Here is a 16,676-nt window from a genome sequence, read left to right on the forward strand (position 1 = left end):
GCGGGGGTCTGCTTCTCCCTCTCACACTCCCCTCACTTGTGTTCCCTCTCTCGCTGTCTCTCTCTCTAATAAATAAATAAAATCTTTAAAAAAAAAAAAAAAAAGAAAAGAAAGAAAGACCTGACATAGGCCAGCACTGAGCAAGGGCAGTAGACCGTGAGCCCCACAAGTAATTTAAAATGTTCTAGCAGCCACTTTAAAGAGCTCAAAAGAGGGGCACCAGGGTGGCTCAGTCAGTTGAGCATCTGCCTTCAGCTCAGGTCAGGGTCTCAGGGTCCTGGGATCGAGCCCCATGCTGGGCTCCCTGCTCAGTGGGGAATCTGCTTCTCCCTCTCCCCCCACCCCGGCTTGTGCTCTCTCTCTCTCCCCCCTTCTCTCTCTCTCAAATGAATGAATAAAATCTTAAAAGAAAATAAAGAGCTCAAAAGAATCATACGAAATGAATTTTAATAATGTTTATTTAACCCAATACATCTCACGTCTTATCGCTTCAACACGAAATCAGTATTTTAAAAAATTATTCATGAGCTATTGTGCTCTTTTCTCATAGCGAGTCTTTGAAATCCACTGTGCACTTTCGCTCTGAGAGCACCTCTCGATTCATGTGTGCGGCGCCTGGCGGCCGCACCAAACACCATACTCCAGGGGGCTCCCCTGGGAAAGTACGCTGGGTAGCCTGTGCCCGGTTTCCCCCAGATTGCACCCCCCCTTCCCTTGGCGGCTTTTGCTTTTTATCCTTTCACTGAAATCAGCCGTAGCTGTGAGCACAGCTATAATGCCAAGTCCTGTGAGTTCCAGTCAACCACTGAAACTGGGGGTGGTCTAGGGGTCCCTGACTCAGCCCCCCTGCCAACGTCCAGGTCCCGTGTTCACCAGGCAACCACCCAGCTCCCAATGCAGCCTCCCAGGTGAGAATCTGTGCAGGGGAGTCTCTCTCATTTTAAGTGAATAGACAAGAATCCTCTCTTCCTTGGTCACTGTGGATTTAGTTAGTTTTCTTTTTTTGTTTGTTAAAGATTTTATTCATTTACTTGACAGAGAGAGAGCGCAAGCAGGGGACTGGCAGGCAAACGGAGAAGGAGAAGTAGGCTTCCCGCTGAGCAGGGAGCCCAATGTGGGGCTCAATCCCAGGACCCTGGGATCATGACCTGAGCCGAAGGCAGACACTTAACCGACTGAGCCACCCAGGCGCCCTGGATTTAGTTAGTTTTCACTGTGTATCCAGAGTCTGAACATCTTACAAGTGTATGCAAAGTAAAACACAGAGCATGAGGCAATGGTCCTTTTAGAGCCATGTGCAACATTCATTCACTCAGGACCTCCTACGTGCCAAGCACAGGAGTCCTTTCCCTCATCAACAAACGAACAAATAAACAACGACAACCGGCTGATACACTATCGGCAGTCGAAAGGTGTTCAGCTCTTACAATTGCTTTATCCTCTATGACGTCATTAACACTGTTGCTGTGTCATAGGGACCTTCTGCGAGTTCCTCCCCGAGGACCAACCCGGAGGCTGTGTATATCCTCTCTGGATATTCTGGAATTTGATAATTCCTAGACTTTCAAGGCTGGAGCCACATCGAGGATGAGGATGCCTTCATGGGGCTGCCTTCTGACATTGGTGGGCACACTTCTGCCTCTGAGGGCCATTTCCTTCGTTAAAAAAAAGATATTAAAAAAAGGTTTTAATTGTATCTTATCACTGTGTGGGTAGAAAGACAACGTAAAGGTAATCCAGGGTGGATACGTTATTACATATAATGTATTATATTCATTTTCCTTCTGATTTTAAAAGAAATTGAAATTAAAACACTTTTGTGGGCCCTGAAAAGTATCCCGGGCCCTGAGCCCCAGGCCTCTTGCACCTGCAGGACACACTGGCCCTGCTCAGGTAGGGCCACTCCTGGGTGGGGGATCCTGAGGTTGTCATCTGTCAGGCAGGTTTTTACAGATGGAAAATGTACGTATTTCAACCTGTGTCCTCCTTCCCACAAAGCAGGAAGCCACAATCCTATAAAAGTCCTGTGAGTCATCCAGAGGCCACAACCCAATTCTTCAGGCCAATACTCACAGGTGGGGGGGCAGGGGGAAGTCCACCCATCCCTCAGGCCTGCAGACGGTTTCCTTGCATCTGGGTTTTTCACGAGGATGCTGTTTTCATTCCAGTCTGCAAAGCCAGTTGGTCCCTCCTGCCTCTGTGTCCTCCCCATTGCTAATGCAGAGCTGAACCATAACCCCCACCTGTCGAGGCAATAATCCATTTAAATACCTGCCTCCACCCCCCAGCACAAGCTGAGCATGAGACACGATTCCATCTTTATTCATCACTGCTTCCCAAGGCCCAGCACATCACCTCTGGAAGGGAATGAAATATTTACTGCATATTAATTATATGCGCTCTCTATTCTAATTACCTTTCTATGTGAAGATGTGATAAGCGAATGGAAAGGATTTTAGCATGACAGTGCCATCAGCCAGAATTTCTATTACTTCTCCCCAAGACACATGTGGTATTCTTTCTATTTTACACCCAAGGTCTCTTCAATTAGTACATCCTGCCCAAAACACGATTATTATGTGGCAAACATTAATTATTCTTATTTTAAAACAAACAAAAGGAGAGAATTCACTGTCCAGCTAGCTGTCCAGCATTCTGTGAATGCAGGTGCCAAGAATACCCAAGGCTGTGACTTCCATGATGCTGGCCCCTCTCTCACGCTCTCTCTTGCTCTCTCTTAGCCCGGCTGCCACCATGTGACCTGTCCTACTGAGAGTCCCGTGTGACAAGGACCCAGGGCCCTCAATCCAACATCCCGTAAGGAACTAAATCTGGCCGACAACCTTCAAGTGAGCTTGGGAGTAGACCCCGCCCCACTCGAACCTTCAGATGGCTGTAGCCCCAGTCACCCCCCTGACTGCAGCCTCCGGAGACCCCCTATGTCAAAGGACAGCTGCACCACACCCAGATTCCCGCCCCACAGACGCCTGAGACAATACATGCTGTTTCGAGCTGTGAAGTTTGGGGTCATTTGTTACGCAGCATTTGGTTATGAATACAAGTAAGTACGAAGAACAGTGCCTGGCACATGAGGTACTTGAATATTTGCTGAATGAGTGAAGAGCAAGAAAATTAGATGCCAAGGTGATGACACAGCACCTCGAGTCTCTTTTAGATGAAGGCAGGGTCTAAGTTAACCATTGTAGAAATACGGACCTCTCTGCTGGACTGGATCACCCCCAACGTGAGGGCCGGCCTGCCGGGCGCCTACTGTCCTGCTTACAGTTTCACACTGCTATGCAGTGACAAGAGCCTCTGACCCATGCCCCACCCCCACCCCCAACCCACCCTCACAGACCGGGTGCACATTCATCTTCCCCAAAGCGCCCCCGTCCAAAGCCTTCCCAGTGCCTCCCAATGCAAGCATCATCAAGGCCAAAACCGTAAGTCAGCATGGACGGCCCTCCCAAAGCCGCCCTCACCGCCCACCTCCCCGCCCTGCCCAGCAGCATCTAAAGCGTAAAAATCTACTTTGTGCACCAACTCCTTCTACCACAACCTAGTGCACACAATTGGGTAACTTAGAAGTCTACTGTCTACTCACTCACAGAGTCCGCTTACCATGGAAGTCTGACTCTTCTCCTCGGGCTGGCAAGCTCACGCCCACCCCCACCCCCGCGCTGACCCGCCCCCTTCAGTCCATAAAGTTAAGCAGGGCAGCCCTAGGCTGCGCCTGACACTCCCCATAGCTAGTGTTCATCCCTCTGCTCTTGGCAGTCTGGCTCCCTAGCTCAGAAGGTCCTAAATGAATGTATTTTTATGGGCACCTAACCAGGACACCCTCTAAATTGCTCTCCTTCTCCGGATTCAGTTAAAGTCCTTCCTGCTGTAAGGAGACCTAATTCCTTGCTAAGGCCTAAGCGGTGACGCCACATCAGCTTCGTCTACACTGGCCCTTCCACTGTTAGCCAAAGCCTCACGGGACCCTCCTGCCCCACTGCCTGCCCTCAACACCTTCCTGATCATCTCACTCCTAGACCTCCGGTGTCACCCCTACATAAGGGGTCTTGGGGGTTGCCTGGAGGACCGTCCCTAACATCCACGTCCCTAACCCCACTGCACATGCAAATGTCCCCTTTGAAATAAACCAGTGGGCTGTGACTTGACTTCCCCTCCCACCAACCCCACAGAAGCCCCACTGTTGTTGGCTCCTCCCTCATATCCCCACTGAAAGAGGTGAAGTCCCTTCTCCCAGACAATTCCTGGTATATTTTATGTCACTTATCTGTGACTACGCTGGCTTTAGCCCAACCATCCCATAAACTCCTGGGGAGTGGGGTGGAATCCTCTTGGAAAAGAGAATCTCCTTCCAACTCCTAAAGCCCCTGCCTCACCCAGTTCTTCCCTCACCCCTAGCAGCATTTCCTCCTTTTACATTCACCTGCACATGTGGGTGCACTCACACACGCATGCACACCTGCTCACACATGCACGTGCACGCACACTTATGCACACTGGCCCCAAGCTGGGCTCCTGACCCACAGCTTAGGAGCTGATCGTGAAGGACACTAGCATCATGCCCACTTGTATTTAATAGATGTCAGTGAAATTTTAGCCACGGGAAGACACAAAAGGGCTCATGGGAGGGAACACCTCTGTGTAAGGGACCCGTGGGATGGTCACAAGAGGTGCCTCCCAAGAAACTTGAAAAAAAAAAACAAGAAAAAGGGCTTCTTGTGAAATTAAACTAATTAAAGCAGCAGATAAGAAAAGACAGTCCCCTCGCTGAGTGGGATTGTGACGCCCAGTGGGTCACACTGATGCACCTAAAGCAGGCCTTGTGTGGAAGCAATGGCCTTCAGACACGCAAATCACACGCGTGCACTCACACACGTGTGCACAAGCCCACACATGCACGTGTCTACACACTTCTAAGTGTGCACACACACGTATACCCACACCTACATCATACACACTCACCCATGCACACACACTCCCATACATTTGTGCACACCCCACGTGTGTGCATGCAAACGTGGGCACACCTGCACGCTCATGCATTCACCTGATGCCCATGCGTACACACGCACACACTCAGACACATGCACTCATGCATATGCTGACACACGTGTGTACACACTTCTGTGCATGTGCCTGCACATGCCCCGCCCACATGCATTCACAGAAACACACCTGTGCACACGCACACTCATCCTCTACGCACACACGCACATGCACACACCCCCACCCACCGGCACACTCACCCCCGGTTCAAAGAGCTGACAGGCAGTATATGGCCCGCTCCAACGCGGAGACTGGGGGCACCTCCCTCTAACTGCTAAGCCTACATTCACCAGGCAACAGCCTGATTATACGGTGGTCTCTTAGCTGCCCTGAAACCAGGAGGCGGGTGGCCATGGCGGGGCTCCAAGAATTCCAACACCTGAGAAAGGACAGCTCCTACCTGCACCAGGACCTGATGTGCACGTCCGTCCTGTTTCCTCTAGGCGCCTGCTCATCGCCAATCCTGATGGAGCCAGGACCCCGACCCTGGAGGACTGCAAGGCCTCTGACTCCCTCTGGGTTTCCCTCACCCCCTGGGGTCACCCCTGCTTCTCAGCCGAGACCATCACTTCATGCTGGGGCACTGGAGGGTCGGGGGGGAGGACGAGAGAAGGGGTGAGGGGTGGCCCCACACTCACCCGAGGTCAGCAGCCCCCGTGAGGTGCCACTGTGGATACCAGGGAAACCATTCAGGCTAAGATGTGATGAGTGGGTGATGATCTAGATCCAGTCCTACCATGGTTTGGCCTTGACCTTGCAGGGGACCCTGAGCAGTCCGCCCTATCGGCTTCCTCGTCGGGAATATGGAGCAATGCCTGAGTCCTGCTCACAGGGTGCTCTCAGGGTTAATAACAAAGACCTATATGAAGGTCCCTCTAAGCTCGGAAAGAGTTATTACTATCTCTCTAAGCTCGGAAAGAGTTATTATTCTCTCTCTAAGCTTGGAAAGGGTTAATCCATGATCAAGACAGCGAAAAATGCATTTTAAAAGGCATGCATGAGCCCATACTGATATAAATAAACAACCCAACAGATACATTAATGGGAAGGGGGAAGGACAAAATCCCTTACAGAAGAATTCTAAACAATATAGGCAGGTACTCCCCCCTTCCAGGAAATGAGCTGGCTTCCCCTCCTGTTGAGCGTGGGCTGAACCTGGTGACTCTCTTCTAATGAACAGAGTATGGAAGGGGAAAGAAATAGCTAATGTGCAGTGGAGGCACCTGGCTGAGCCACCTGATCCGAGAGATGAAGGTCAATGTCACCAGGGAGAAGTCATGTTGACATCACATACCCCTGATGGGAAGCAAGGAGAATACTTCACCTCTATGCTATTCTTCCCCAAACCCCAGTCTATTAGGAGAAAACATCAGACAAACCAAAATTGAAGGACATTCTTCAAAACACATGACCGGTACTCTTCAGAATCGTCAAGGTCGTTAGAAACTGCCCAGACCAGAGAAGGTTAATGCAGCGAGGGATTCCAGATTGGATCCTCAAGCAGAAAAGGGTTATTGATGTCGAGACTAGGGAAATGCAAATCAAGTCTGTAGTTCATGGCACAGATGTTAATGTCTTAGTTCAACGACTAGCCCAGGGTTACGGAAGATGTTACAGGAACACTCTGTACTAACTCTTCGACTTCCTGGTAAATCCAGAATTATTAGAGAATAAAGAAAAAGTTTATTTTTGAAACTGTACTTCCTCCAACAGGTGGATAACTGGCCAAAACCATTATCCACCCTACTCCCCACCCCAGGAATGATATGAAAGGATGCTGCCAGAAAGCTGTATACAAACAGATCCATGCTCCATCACGAAAGGACCAGCTACTGCGTGCCAGGCAACTGATTGTCTCTAATTCCCAAACCACCTCGAGCACCAGCCTCCCTATAAACGGGAAACAGACAGTGGGGGAAGTTGAGTCCCATGGCATTAGGTGTGCTTCTGATCCAGGGCTGGCCCTGAAGCACAAGCTGTTGTCCACGAGACCAGAACCATGGAAGACCTGCACCTCGTCCTATCAGAGACCTCAGTGCCCTCCTTGTGTGTTTTCTGGAGACATTCGAGCTGGAACAGAGCAGGGACAAGGCCTCCCGTTCTTGCGAGTCCCTCCATTTTCCCATGAAGGTGGGATGTGACAGGGAATGAACCCAGAAGTTCCCTGAAAGTCCAAATTCTCTGTAAGAACAGGATGCCTCGGCCACGTGGCAGTTTGGGGGGAGCCCAGAGGGCCCAGGCAACTCTACCAAAGCACATGGACAATGTCATCTACGGAAAATTAACAGAACAGATCTAGAAGGAGAGGAGCCCCCTTCTGGAAGGGGTCCTCTGTAAGACAGGTTCGCCGTCCCCATCACTGGAGAGTTCTGCTGAGAGCTGATCCAGGGAAGAGCCACTAGGTGGCGACAGACCCCACCCATGTCAAGGAGAGGTTGTGCATGCAAGGACACAGGCCATCCCGGGCTCAGACACTGTTCTTGGCCTCAGACTTCCCAACAGCAAAGCTTTTTATAGGCCAGTCAGTGTTTCCTTGGCCACTGGCAGAAACCCGTAGACAGCTCTGAGCTCCTTACCTAGGAGCATACCCCCCAGACACACACACACACACACACACACACACACACACTCACTCACTCACTCATCTTGACAAGCATACTCACAATCACCACTGGGGGCAGCAGAGCTTCTGGCCCCCATCTTTTAAACCGCAAGAGTTCCAGGTCGAGAACCTAACTGCCTGGGTTTGAATCCCAGCTCCGTCACTTCCTGAGTGACCGGAGGCACCTGACTTAGCTGAGGGCCTCACCTTCCTCATCCAGCTCCTGGAGCTGGGAGCAGGGCTGAGCCCACTAGCTGCACAGCGATGATTAAGTTAGTTAACAGGTGGGCCACCTGGGTGGCGCAGTCGGTTAAGCACCTGACTCTTGGTTTCAGCTCAGGTCGTGATCTCAGGGTCGTGAGATCAAGCCCTGCATCAGGCTCCGTGCTCAGTGGCGGGCAGTCTGCTTGGGATTCTCTCCGTCCCTCTCCCTCTGCCCCTCCCGCTGTGCTCTCTCTCCCTAAAATAAATAAATCTTTTAAAAAAATAAGTTAACAGGTGAAAGTCACTTAAATCAGTGCTTCGGAAATGTTTGCCATATTTTGGTGGTTTTTCGCCCTCTTGCGGGGGTATATTTACCCGCCCCTCGACCCCCCACCCCTAACCCGTTATATGGAGAGGATATGGTCTTTACTGTGGCAAGCCTAGACGGAGCCTAATGAACACTTGCCCTGCTCTGTGTCCAGTTCCGAGAACTGAAGACTCGGTTCCTGGGAGACTATCTCAGCCTCTAACCAGTTTCAAAGAAACCACCATAGCAGACCACCCCTTATGCAGGGGGGACACTAGGCAATGTCCTGTATCTTGAGGGAGACCCCAGGAATTTGTACGGCAACGTTGCAACGGGTTTTATCCTTGCTTTACTGAGAGGTGGGGTTTTTTTAAAGGGTCAAGGTGAATGTTTAGGAACAAGTGCTTGAAAATTTTTTCTAGGCTAAGATACGACAGCCTGTGACCAAACCTTGGCACTCAAAAGAGCTTGTTACTCTTGCAACTTGTGTGTTTTCTGGAGACATTCGAGCTGGAACAGAGCAGGGACAAGGCCTCCCGTTCTCGCGAGTCCCTCCATTTTCCCGTGAAGGTGGAATGTGACAGGGAATGAACCCAGAAGTTCCCTGAAAGTCCAAATTCTCTGTAAGAACAGGATGCCTCGGCCACATGGCAGATTGGGGGGAGCCCGGAGGGCCCAGGCAACTCTACCAAAGCACATGGACAATGTCATCTACGGAGAATTAATAGAACAGATCTAGAAAGCTCCAGACTACTCTAGACCGTATCCATGCCACCTACAGCGATTACAGCAGACCACTTTATCCTCGCTTTGTTCACGGTTTCATCTTCTTTTTTCTACCTTTATTTGCCTTATTTATAAAAGTAAGATTGTAAGTAAACTGTCTTAAATTCATTTGGCAACAAGGCCAGGTATAAGCATGTTTAACATTTTGCAAAGACATACAGCTTCTTTTTTTTTTTTTAAGATTTTATTTATTTATTTATTTGACAGAGAGAGACACAGCGAGAGAGGGAACACAAGCAGGGGGAGTGGGAGAGGGAGAAGCAGGCTTCCCGCTGAGCAGGGAGCCCGATGTGGGACTCGATTCCGGGACCCTGGGATCATGACCTGAGCTGAAAGCAGACACTTAACGACTGAGCCACCCAGGCACCCTCAAAGACACACAACTTCTTTAAAGCAACATCCAACTGGGGAGAGAAAAGGCAGCTTGGATTTTCAGGTTTTCAGCGCCAGCCTATAGTAAGTACAATTTGGACAAGCGCCTGCAATACCCTCACCTAAACACCAGAGGGCACTATAGCCCTAGAGTCTGGCTGGCCGCCCCCAGGCTGCAGGGGCAGAAACACCCCATAAGAAAAAGGCTCCTTCCAGACCCCATAACCATCTGAGCTGCAAGATGCTGCAAGATGCAGGCCCCGCTCAGCCTGGCTCAGGAAGTAGGCACCTGGGGGCAGGGAGGGCTGCAAACCTGGGCCCCTCAGTCTGTATTTGCATAAATTCCCACACTTGCCAAGTGCTTTGAGGATAAAAAAAAGACAGTGCCACGGCACATCAGATCACATCATTTACAGAACATTCTCCCCCCAACACCGACACGCACAGGTGTACACCACCTCATGACACCAGCCCCAGCCCCCTGAAGGGCGAGTTCCGTCACCCCACTCGCAGATGGGGAGCGTAAATCCCGAAAGTGCAAAGTGACTTCCATGGCCAGAAGTCCGGGCCGGTTGCTGGCCGAGACCTTGGGGAAGCATCACCAGGCCAGGGTGGTTTTCACGTTAGCAAAGCGCCTCCCAAAAGGCAAACATGAGCCTGTTCTCAGGAGGCCTGGCTTCAGTGACCCGGAGCTGGGATAAACCTGGGGTGAATGTTGCTGACAGAGCCCAGGGTGGGTCCCCAGGAGCCCTGGCCCATTGCCAGCAAACAGGGAGGTGGGGGCGAGGAGGAAGCCACCATTTGGAGGTCTGCAGCCCCTTTACCTGTCCTGAGACTTCCCTCTGCTCCTAAAAACATTGGCAGGTAGAGCCCCCCATGATGTCACATCTGCTGCTGGATCTCACTCTATAAAAGTAAGGTAGGAATGGGTGTGGGCGTCAGTGCATGCTCCCCACCCTCTACTGTGGGCCCTGTGAGACCCACCCATACCTCCCAGCACCCAGTCCGGCCACCGTGGCCAGGGCCCTATTTTCCTTCACCACCCAGCAAGGTGCTGCCCCCAGAGAAATGTGGAAAATACAAGAAAGAGACAAGGCACCTGCTAAATCCAGAGGTGTGCAAGCCCTGAGGACTAGTGGACACTCCAGATGGTGCTCCTGCCCCAAGGCTGACGGCAGAACGTGGCCTCCCTGCTACCCAGCCCCATACCCTGGGCCCCTGACATAGGAGCAACGGCTCAGAACCCCCCTGACAAAAATGCCCAAGGAGCAGCCACTTTTCACGGCTGCTGCACACCAGGATCAAAAACACGGGTTAAATACTCTGGCTCCAATCTTCTGTACCTATTCTCTTTCTGTCCTGTCCTAATAAATATTTTATGCCAAAAACAATCCTCCAAAATGGTTTCTGCGCACAGAATGACAATGTCAACCCTTCGGACATCCACAAGACGGATGAGTCTGTTGAAACCCATGTAGGTCCCTGAAGATCCCTCACCGGCCCGTCGCGAAAGCTACCCCCACTCCGGCCCCAGGCGCCTGTGAGTTCCCGCCGGGTCCACATCGGTGGCCCGCGTCACACGCAGCCTTGAGACTCTGGGCCACACACAAGCTCAGCCAGCGTGAACACACCATCGGTCCCGGGAGGGGGCAGCCCTGCTTCTCCCTGTGCCCCCCGTGATGCGTGAACCCAAATGCTGGGAGCGAGGGATCTGGAAACAAGCTTTGCTTTGGGTAGGTAACTATGTTCTTTGCCCAAGAAGAACATCCACCTAATGCGTAAGCCACGGCTCAGTAGGGCCTGTGCCTGCAGCCGCAGGACAGCCCGTTCCCAGCCACCACCCTTAGTACTGTCCCCCCGAGGCACCCTGCGGCCGGGAGTCGGGGGGTCTCGGTGCTGAGCCCCTGGGGAGAGTTATAACCACTCCTTGAGGACCTTCATCTCAGGACAAGAGGCTTGGTCATGGTAATGGGGGCCGGAGGCACAGGGGCAAGGTCCATGGTACTTTTAAGGGCCATGGAAAGGTTTTAATTTATTTTGAAATCAGAAGGAAAAAAGAACACAAACAAGTAGGCGGAAGGAAATGTCTTAATATATAATCTTGATATGTTTGTATTGATACCAACACAGTCATTTGTTTGGTTTTGATTTGTTTTTTTAGGGAGGAGGAGGCCCAGGAAGGCAGAAGCGCCTCGGGAAGTCGGCATGAGGCCGGGAGCAGCCTGGGAGGGAGGGTCCTTGAGCACGACAGCTTAGGCACCCTTGCGAGCGGGCCCCAGAAAGCCCCCCTGTCAGCAGGAGCCCGTTCTCTGCCCTGAGGGTAGAGCTTCTGCACCCACCACCCTGGGACACGGGTTCCGCGTCGCTCATGGAGTTCCCTGCTGCCGAGAAGACTCTTCAAAACTTGGGTCCACTTTGCCAAGGGCCTCATCCAATTCCAGGTCCAGAACTCCTTCCCACAGAGCACAGAGGACTGGATGGGGCCAGAAAACCAAGTAGATGAAACTCTGAACCTTCTCTCCTGAGACAAATCCTATCGCAAAGCTCCATGCGTCCCCTTTCCATCTTCCTTAGAATATTCATATCACAAAACTCACCATTTTAACCATTTTAATGTGTATGGTTCAGTGGCACCTAGCACGCCTACAGTGTTGTGCAGCCATCCCCACGCTGTTCCAGAACATTCCCATCCCACCCAAAGGACACCCCACCCCCTCACCCCCACCCTATTCCAGGACTTGGCGACCATTCACCCGCTTTCTGTCTCCTTCATAGAAGCAGAATCATATAATATGTGGTCCTTTTGTTTCCAGCTTCTTTCATTGAGCATAATGTTTTCAAGATTCATCTACACTGTAGCATGTCACTCTTTTTAGGGCCAAGGAACATTCTATCGTTCGCTCCCTTTTATTTTTGTCTCCCCTCTGTAGGCAGGAGAGCACTCCGAAGGGAAAGCGAAGCCCTCTATGACGGACACCATCCAACGTCACTGGCAAGCACTCAACACGGTCAGGGCCATGGGTCCTGTAAGCCAGGGGACGTGCGCCCGCACAAAACCAGATCCGCACCCACACCCCGCGACATCCTCCCCTCTCTTCCATCCTCCAGGGTCCAGGAGCCGAGCGCTACTCGGCACTTAGATCACGGGAATTCTAGAAGCAGCCAGGTGAGCGGGGGCTCCACCGTCTTGGCCATAAACCCATCTCACCTGGTCACTTCAGATGCTCTTACTATTAAAAAAGAAAGTACGAAGACGTTTATGATGGCCTTAGGGTGAAAAATGGAAACCCAAAGACACAGTGTTGGGGACTTGCTAAGAAAACAATGGTCCATTGACACAGTGGCTCTCCGGCCATGAAGGATCATGGTCAAGGTTCCCCATGACACGGGGAAATCTCCCTTGTTGTAAAAGTGACAGAAGAACAGAATCCGTACTTAGAGATGTCACACCGCTGTGATGCGGGTCTCTGGTCAAGCATGCCAAGGAGACAGCAGACATATTTCATCCTTAGGCCACTGCCAAGTGCTCAAGTTTCCTGACACTGTGTTAGTATGTCCTTTGCCGGGAGAATGATCAGTAAGAGCCTCCGTGTTCCTCACGGTCACGTTTTCCTCTGTGACATTTCCCATCACCTTCCTCCTCTTACAATGGTACCTAGAAGAAATCTCTTGGAATAAACGCTCGGCCACCCCCACCACAAACGTGTTCGTGCGTATCTGCATGCATGCTCACACCCACGCCCACACACATGCACACGCGTGCACACACGCACATGCATCCTGCAGGACCACTTAGCGATTCTCAAGTCGGGGCAATTGGTGGCACTTGAGGCCAGGCCATCAGCACTGGGAGCACAAAGCAGCTTTTCTCTTTCAAGGGGTGTTTGCTTAATGCTCAGAGCTCCTGAGCCCGGGCCCGGTTACAAAAAAGAGGAAGACTTTTCAACGCCTGGAAGGAATCCCAGTGCAGGCTGCTCCCTTTTTTCCATTCCCTCCTGTGCCCAGTGGTCCTTCCAGGATGGAAAGGCAGGAAGAGAGGAAGAGAGAGGTGTACAGCCAATGCGGAAACACAGACAGGGGGTTCCCCCCGGGGACACGGAGCAAGCCTGAGACTCAAGTTTCTCCTTCAAATGTGAAGAATCCCGCACCCCACCTAGAGCCTGGAAATCCACTTAAGGGGAAGAACGGTCCTTCAGCCACAGCTGCGTGCCAGGCTCGTCCAAGAACAAAACCGAAGCATCTCCAAGTATTATTTCCAGGACGTGTAGCTCGAGAGCAGGAAAAAGGAGAAACCAGAGGCCAGGAAGGCGCCAGCCACTTGCATCCTGCTCCTGAAATACCCGGTTTGACCAACAGGTAAAATGGAGAAAAAGAAGTTTGACAGCCTCGTTTATATGAGACTAAACGACAGACGGTGGTCTGCGCGGAATGAAGCAAACCGTGATACTGGTTTGCAGATACCACACTGGCAAGAAAACGACACACAAACACGAGAAACGTAAGAACAGGAAAGAAAAAAAAAAAAACAAACACCCAAGGTGACTTGAGAATGAGAATCAAACCACCTGCTCTGAGATCGGGACTCTGCAAATCCCAGATGCGGAAGGGGAATGAGCACCAGAAAACGCGTGGCCGGGAGACGGGATTCTACGGAGCCTGTTTCCAAGGACACAGGGGTCTGGAAAAGCAAGCGTGCTTTGAATCGTGGTGGAAAACAGCAGGAACCTCAGGACGCCTGGGTGGCTCAGTCGTTAAGCGTCTGCCTTCAGCTCAGGTCATGATCCCAGGGTCCTGGGATTGAGCCCCGCATCGGGCTCCCTGCTCCGCGGGAAGCCTGCTTCTCCCTCTCCCACTCCCCCTGCTTGTGTTCCCTCTCTTGCTGTGTCTCTCTCTGTCAAATAAATAAATAAAATCTTAAAAAAAAAAAAAAACAGAAGGAACCTCACCGGAGCACCTCCGGGGGATGGTGGCCCAGGAAAGCATGACCACGTGTCCCCGGCGGTAGTGGGCTTCCCCCACAGCCCACACTCATCTAGAATGTGCGACCAGGCGTCTGCCCCCAGCTTCCTCCCGCTGAAGGCAGCTCAGTAGGGGCCACAGCCCTGCGGCCCCCTGATGGCACCTCTGTGGACGACCTGCCTCGGGGCAGAGCTCTGCCACCTGCTCTGGCCGCGCGCCCCCCACCCCCACCCCCCCGGCCAGCCCGTAATGTCACGCCTTCTTCCAGAGCCCTGTCCCCCCCAAACCTCGCCCTCAGGCTGTATCCACTGCCTCCTGACCATTCTAAGGAGCAGCACCGTGGTCTTCTCCCCCATCGGGGAGCCCATGCCCTTGTTCACGCCGCCTCGGGCTGACCGCCTCGCACCTTCCCTTCCCCTCCCAGCGGGGCTGGGACTGGCGCTGAGGCTGGCTCTCTCTTCCCGTCTCTCTCCTCCCCTGCCCGTGCCAGACACCCAGGACAAGTTTGCTGAATGAATAAACGGCTCCTCTCTCCCCGTCTCCTTGGATGGGGGCTGGGGCTGGGGAGGTAGAGAGGAAAAACACCTGAAAATACATCTAAACGGTCTTTTTTTTTTTTTTTTTTTTTTTTTGATCCTTGTATGCAACAGCCTTGAGAATCAGCCAGGGAAGAGAAAACTCAGCTGCGGCCCTGGGGAGCCTTGGAGAAAGGAGGGAATTTGCCAACATCCTCCCAGACCCTCTCTGGGGAGCAGGAAGGAGGCCCTGGGAGGGTCAAGTCCTTCCTGGCTGGGCGGAGGGCGGGCCCAAGTTCCAATCTTCCACTTATTATAATTGCCAGGAAACAGAGCTCCTCCGTCTGTCATTATGACTTAATTAAGCCGAAACCGCCCGGAAGGAGGAAGCCAGGTCCATTAAAGCTGGCTGGCAAGGTGGGGCGTGCGGATCAGGAGCCCGGGCAGGAAGCACTGAAGACGAGACACTGCTCAGAGCCCCAGGTGCAGCCCCCACCCCAACTCCACCTGTGTTGCACGTTTCCAGTTAACCCATTCGAGGCCCCGTATTTAAGTCTGGACACACACACATACACACACACACGACTCAATGAAAAGTCGTCGGTGGCCACTTGGCCACTTCTCAGAATCCTCCTAAGTGATGTTGTATCATTGCGTGGACACCACATGCCCATACAGGGCAAATTTCCAGAGCAGATCAGCAGTCACCTAGGGCTGGCCAGGGAGGGGGGCCAGCTGCTAACAGGCACCAGGAAATCTGGGCCAGTTGGCGGGGGCGGGGGGGTTGCTATAAATGTTTCAGAACAGCCTTGTGGGACAAAAACTACATTGCAGTGATGGTCACACAAGTCTACACATTTACTGAAATTCACTGACTCGTACATTACCGTAGATGGATTTTATGGGATGTAAGTTATTTCTCAATAAAGGTGGTTTTAAAAAAAGGAGTTGGTGTCCACGTAGGAGGCTGTGGGGAAAAAAATGAAACATCACGTTGAGAGCCACCACGGGAGGCCACCGAGCCTTCCCAGGAATGTCGCCGGTGGTGGTGGGCAGGTCGCCCACAGAGATGGGTCTCTGCACAGACCGTGGGTTTCCAGGTCAGACAAGCCGTGCCCCTCAGCAGCTGTCTGATCCCGGGTCTGCCTTGCTGTTTTCTCATCTGTAAAATGAGGCTAATATTCACCCGCATGTGCAATGCCCCCAGAAGGGAGCATGTCATACACACTCAAAGGCCACTTTGGTGCTTTTGCTTTCCATTTAACAAGTACTTAAAGAGATCTCTGCAGTGTGCCCGGCCCTGTGTTTGATGCTCTGGGGGACACAAAGGTAATAGAAAAAGTGCTTTGTATTTTCAGGTTTACAACCTTGTAGATACACTAAAAAAGCAGCTCAAGGTAGCTGAGAAGAAAACATCAACCAGGGTCTAGAAAGTCAGTGTTAAAAAATCCAAATTTTGAGCCACAGCCTGGAGGGGAGGGGTCCCCAGGAGCGCCTCTCAGAGGACCTGGGGGCTGAGCTGGCTTTGAACGGAGGCAGGAGGGTCAGAGAAGTACGTGTCCTGAGACCCGGTTTAAAATCCCCCGCTCGGCCCCTCACCAGCTGTGATGCTGCTCAATGGGACACTGAACATCTCAAGCCGCATCAGTAAAACCAGCCGCAAACTGGAATCCCTTCCAATGCTTGTGTCAGGACGAAGCACGTGGAAGGAATGTGGCAGAGCCCCACACACGGTAGGCGCTCCGCTATCATCGGGCGCCTGTGCTTTTAAGGAGAGGTAGCCATGCAAGGGCAAAGAGGGGGAGGGAGGACAAGGGGGAGGAGGGAGGACAAAGAGGGGGAGGGAGGACAAAGAGGGGGAGGGAGG

The 16,676-nt window shown here is 52.1% G+C and overlaps 1 long non-coding RNA gene across 2 annotated transcripts in view; it reads right to left on the reverse strand.

Annotated features, from left to right (window-relative positions):
* LOC116647858 overlaps window positions 1–16,676 on the reverse strand; it is a 145,910-nt gene that overhangs the window by 109,465 nt on the left and 19,769 nt on the right. The gene's annotated exons all lie outside the window — the stretch shown is intronic.

Source organism: Phoca vitulina, unplaced genomic scaffold (assembly GCF_004348235.1).
Source record: "Phoca vitulina isolate PV1807 unplaced genomic scaffold, GSC_HSeal_1.0 scaffold41, whole genome shotgun sequence".
Lineage (NCBI taxonomy): Eukaryota > Metazoa > Chordata > Mammalia > Carnivora > Phocidae > Phoca > Phoca vitulina.